Source organism: Piliocolobus tephrosceles, chromosome 3 (assembly GCF_002776525.5).
Source record: "Piliocolobus tephrosceles isolate RC106 chromosome 3, ASM277652v3, whole genome shotgun sequence".
In the NCBI taxonomy this organism is placed as follows: Eukaryota; Metazoa; Chordata; class Mammalia; order Primates; family Cercopithecidae; genus Piliocolobus; species Piliocolobus tephrosceles.
The window spans coordinates 68,903,744-68,909,743 of NC_045436.1; positions in this window are offsets into that span (position 1 = coordinate 68,903,744).

Sequence of the window (6,000 nt, forward strand, 5' to 3'; positions counted from 1 at the left end):
AGTTGGAGACCAGCCTGACCAACATGGTGAAATTCTGTCTCTACTAAAAAAGCAAAAATTAGCCGGGCATGGTGGTACATGACTGTAATCCCAGCTACTCAGGAGGCTGAGGTGGGAGAATCACTTGAACCCAGGAGACAGAGGTTTGCAGTGAGCCAAGATCACATCACTGCACTCCAACCTGGGTAACAGAGCGAGACTCCATCTCAAAAAAAAAAGAAAGAAAAGAAAAGAAAAGAAAATGTATTTCCTTTATGGGATACCCCTGAGGAAATCTCCAGTGATAGGGAAACTCATTCTACTGGGTTAAGTTATGGAGTAAATAAGGTTCTACAGGCACAATGGTCTCAGCCAATCCCAGCAGCCATACCTCAACAAGTCACAGGCAGTCAACTGTTCAAAACAAGTTAAAATAAGGAAAATGCTGAGCTGTAACCAATCCTGCTGTTTCCGTACCTCACCTCCATTTTCTGCGCATCTGGCATGCTCTGCACCCCCACCCTACAGTCCTTGCCCTATGCATCTCTTTCTGTATCCTTTATAACCACTAACTTAACCACTTTCCTTTTCCTGTTCACCAACCTTATCGACCATGCAGCAGCCCTGAAGTTTCAATCTGTTTAGATTCTGGGGGCTCTTTCATTATGAATCAGTTTTTTTTTTTTTTTTCTTGCTCGATTAAGCTCAAATTTAATATGTTTAAAGTTTTTCTTTTAACATAGGGTCACTGCAGGGATTAAATAATACAATACATAAAAAGCACTTAGTATAGTACCTGGAAAATGGTAATAAAAACTAATATTTTTGGATGCTTATTACATGGTTTGATTATACATCTATTTGGAATTTATTTTGAAATACAGTAAAATATGAGGATCTAAGCTGATTTTTTTACTTTTCATATAACTACTATAACTCAGATGTGCTAACAATCTTCAGAACCCAATCTTTCTGATACTATTGGATCCTGTTCTCCCTGTTAGCTGTGGCTGAACCCATCGTTGTCCAGTTACAGACTAAATTTCTTGACCTTTCATGTAGATAGATATGGCCACGTAATCATGTACTCATTAGCAGAATGTGAATGCGTAAGTATTTGCAACTTTTGTGTCACATGCTTAACAGAAAACCCCCTTACTCCACATTTCTTCTCTTTCCTTTTTATCACAAGCTGCAGGTGGGTTAGAAACTTAGCTTCAATCACTGAGAAGAAGGACAATGTCCTAGGGGATGACAGAGTAATTAAACGGAAGGAATCTAGATCCTTGAATAACCTTATGAAGTATAGCTGCCTTGCAATCCTAGACCGAACTAGACTCTTATATGAAAAAAAGATAAAACTCTCATATATGCTATTGTGTGTATATGAATAGTGGTTAGTATATTTGGCTAATATACTAACAAAATGATAGAGCCGAATTAGTTGAGCAAATTTCCCATTTTCCAATTATTTCTGATATTGAAACTACATATGAAATTCATATACAAACACAATGCCTACACATGCACATACCAGGGTCTTTTTCAAGCTAATATATTTTATCTGTTTTTCTTTCTTCTAGTCTCACTATCATAATGTTTGAAGAAGTGTATCATTAAATATCACTTAAATATCTGATAAAAATAGCCCTCTCTTATCCATATTTTTCACAATGTTATTGCTTTTCTTCCCAATAAATTCTTCATGATAAATTTCAGAAACATTCAGTAAAGGTAGAACAAGTTAGAGCATTCGATATTGTGATATAATAAGAAATATGTATTAAGTCTTAACTCCCGATTGATTTCTGGCACAGAGTTCCTAAAACCCTTAGAATTTTCTGAGTGACAGTGTGATAGGAGAATCTTTTGTTAAAATATTTGGTATTAGCCTATGGTTCCTAACACAAGATCTTTCAAGACCCCTGGAATCTCTGGAGTGATGAGTATATTTTGTATGCTAAAAAGATGACTAGTGGCTGGGGGCCCCTATAGCTTCAGGATGGGGGCTGGTACAGGATGGCTTTAGGATAGCTTGAAGGCACTATTAGAGGATTGAAAGTTTCAGCCCCACCCCGACAGCTGGGGAGGGAAAAGAGGCTGGAGATTCAGTTAATCACCAACGGTCAGTGATTTAATCAACCAAGCCTGCATATTGAAACCTCCAGAAAACCCCTGAAATAATGGGGTTTGCCACATTTTCTTTTTTCTTTTTTTGAGACGGAGTCTGGCTGTGTCGCCCAGGCTGGAGTGCAGTGGCCGGATCTCAGCTCACTGCAAGCTCCGCCTCCTGAGCTTACGCCATTCTCCTGCCTCAGCCTCCCGAGTAGCTGGGACTACAGGCGACCACCACCTCGCCCGGCTAGTTTTTTTGTATTTTTTAGTAGAGACAGGGTTTCACCATGTTAGCCAGGATGGTCTCGATCTCCTGACCTCGTGATCCACCCGTCTCGGCCTCCCAAAGTGCTGGGATTACAGGCTTGAGCCACCGCACCCAGCCGCCACATTTTCTTAATCCAGTCTGTCACAGATGGACATTTGGGTTGATTCCAAGTCTTTGCTATTGTGAATAGTGCCGCAATAAACATACGTGTGCATGTGTCTTTATCGCAGCATGATTTATAATCCTTTGGGTACATACACACCGTGGAATACTATGCAGCCATAAAAAAGGATGAATTTGCATCCTTTGTAGGGACATGGATGTAGCTGGAAACCATCATTCTTAGCAAACTATCACAAGAACAGAAAACCAAACACCGCATGTTCTCACTCATAGGTGGGAACTGAACAATGAGATCATCTGGACTCGGGAAGGGGAACATCACACACCGGGGCCTATCATGGGGAGGGGGAGGGGAGAGGGATTGCATTGGGAGTTATACCTGATATAAATAACGAATTGATGGGTGCTGACGAGTTGATGGGTGCAGCACACCAACATGGCACAAGTATACATATGTAACAAACCTGCATGTTATGCACATGTACCCTAGAACTTAAAGTATAATAATAATAAAAAAATGAAATGAAATAAAATAATGGGGTTTGGAGACTTTCCAGGTTGGTAAACACATGGTGGTGCTCAGAGAGTGGCGTGTCTGGCATGCTCTGCACCCCCACCCTACAGTCCTTGCCCTATGTATCTCTTTCTGTATCCTTTATAACCACTAACTTAAGTAAACTCTTTTCCTGAGTTACGTGAATCATTCTAGAATATTATAAAACACAAGCAGAGACTCACAAGAATCCCATTTATGGCTGAGAAGTACAGGAAGCTTTGTAGGAGTCTTGTGGGACTGACATCTGAAGTGGGAGCAGTCTTGTGGGACTGAGCCCTTAGCTTGTGAGATATGATACTCACTCTAGATAGTGCCAGAATTGAACTGAATTCTAGCACACCCAGCTGGTATTGGAGAATTGGTTGGTGTGGAGAGAAAACTCCATACATTTGGTGTCAGCAGGTCATAGCACAAAAATTACATTGTCATTGTTTCTCACAGGTATACATACATCTTATATTATTTCTAACATATTATTTATGTTATTTATAATAGGTATATACAAATTATTTAAACTATCATTTCCTAATGCTGACATTAGGATTTTAAAAATCAAGTCTTAATTTTCATAACTTCCTACACAATTATAAAGTAAAATTAGTCCTGTGCCTACCAAATTTTTATCTGTAATTATTATTCTCCCTGATGACTAGACTTCACTTGCAAAAATAAAATATTCTTTCTTTTTCTTTTTTTTTTTTTTGAGAAGGAGTTTCGCTCTTGTCACCCAGGCTGGAGTGCATGGTGAAATCTTGGCTCACTGCAACCTCCACCTCCTGGGTTCAAGCGATTCTCCTGCCTCAGCCTCCTGAGTAGCTGGGATTCCAGGTGCCCACCACCACGCTCAGCTAATTTTTTGTATCTTCAGCACAGACGGAGTTACGCCATGTTGGCCAGGCTGGTCTTGAACTCCTGACCTCAGGTGATCCACCCACATCAGCCTCCCAAAGTGCTGAGACTACAGGTGTAAGCCACCGTGCCTGACCTAGTACTCTTTCAACAAAGGTTAAGTGAGCACCTATTCACTGCCTGAATGTGCTAGCAGTGCAAACAAGTACTCCCACCAGGGGTTGGCGGAGGTGATGAATAAAGTACCAGCAGCAGAGTAAAAACAATAATGAAGAACTTCTGCAGGAACAGCACCACGTGAATGGAATTTCCTAAGGCTATACTGTCTATACTTCCAGGCTCTCCTGCAATTCCTTGTAAAGAAATTGAGTGAAGTAGCTGAGGCTGGGCAGAGGCCCTGCAGGGGAAGGGAATCTCCTTGATCTTGTTCTCCTAGCTGAAAACCCCCATAGGCAACCTTCCTGGACAAGGGGCAGGTTGAAGATTCTGGTCAAAGGACTGTCATCTCCTTTTCTCAAAGGACATGGATGTATGTGAACTAACAATCAATCAGGACACCCTCTGCATGTGGCCACTGCTTTGCTAGGGTGTGTGGGAGTGGACCATGAGGTAGGAATCCACTTTCCCTGACAGCAGCAGCTGCTCCATGTCACTCCAGCATTCTAAAGGCATCTAGTTGACCTCACAGCCTGGAATCTGGCATCTCAAGAAGCTGGCGTTGGGATGGCCCCTGAAGACGAGCACTCTCTGCTTTGCCCCACAATGCTGATAGAAGCGGTGATGAAGTGGTGAGACCACGCAGTGTCTCTTGGGAGATTCAGAGGGTTAGAGACAAGATAGAGAACAAAGAAGTTCAGAGAACATAGCACCTGGTCCCATCTGGAATGTGGTAGGTGACACTGGAACTGAGTTTACAGGCTGGATGGGATCTAGGGAAGGAGGTGCTGGGACTCAGGTTGAGAGCAGCATCTGCTTATCTGCTTGGCCAATTGTCAAAGCAAGTTTAGCTGCTGGGTTTCAGAAATGTCAACACGTCAAAGAGAATGTGTGCACTGGGAGTCTGGGGTAGACACATTCCAGTGCTTTTCCAACTAAACAGTATTTTGATAAAATTTTTATCATATCTTTGTGAACTCAAATGGCTAATGTTTCAATGAGCAATTTAAAAAGAGATTTTTGTCCCCATGACAACAGTGTTTTAGGTCCTGTTAAATAAAACCCATCAAAACCTTAAAAAAGAAAAAACACCCTGAATAGGCCATTGAACAAAAAGCACTAACTAAAAGACATTGTGCACTTCAAATAATGTTTGTTTTTCCATGGAATATATCTGAAATTAGAGTCTGAAATATTATTTTTTCCTGACCCCAAAATGTACACAAATGATGTTAGAGCTCAATTAAGCCCAGAAAGGTCTCTTAGGTGTCATATACTTAATATTGAGTCCTGAGTATTGATTCACAAAGAACCCCAACCAAGACATTTGCTGACACGAGTTACTACTTTTTCTCCAGAAAGGATACAGGAATTTTAAAAAGTGCTTTTCTGACTAGCCCACTATGGTGAGCTAATTTCATAACTACTCCTGGAAATTCTGAAATACCGCAGCAAGACAAAGGATGTCCAATTTTCAAGAAGATCTTCCCTGAGGACCCTAGAGGAGGGAGTCAAGGTGACTTCATAATTGAGGATCAGGTCCCAAGGACGCTGTCACTGAAACCAGCCTCTGACCTGGGAAAACTAAGGAATGCCTCTTAATGGAGGAAGCTAAAAGAGCCAGGCTAGTCTCTAGCCTCCAAAATAGTGAAAAATGCTTCAAAGCCAGGCTTTATGGTGTTAGCTAACAGAGCTATCAGTCTTCAAAGGACAAAATCTCTTCAGCTGGAGTAGAAATAATGGTTTTCAGAAGAGCAGTGGCCTACAGAGATAGTACCGTCAGCCATGTAGCAGGGATCAGAATGCATCATGGGAGGTGCAGCGGTGGGTATGGTAGCAACAATGTGAACCACCCCAAGCCACACTAGAAACAGGGAGTTGGAGGCTTTTTCCTCCAAACTCAGTTACTCTGTGCCCCAACTATGGCCCCATCCCAGCTCTTTCTCACTGAGTA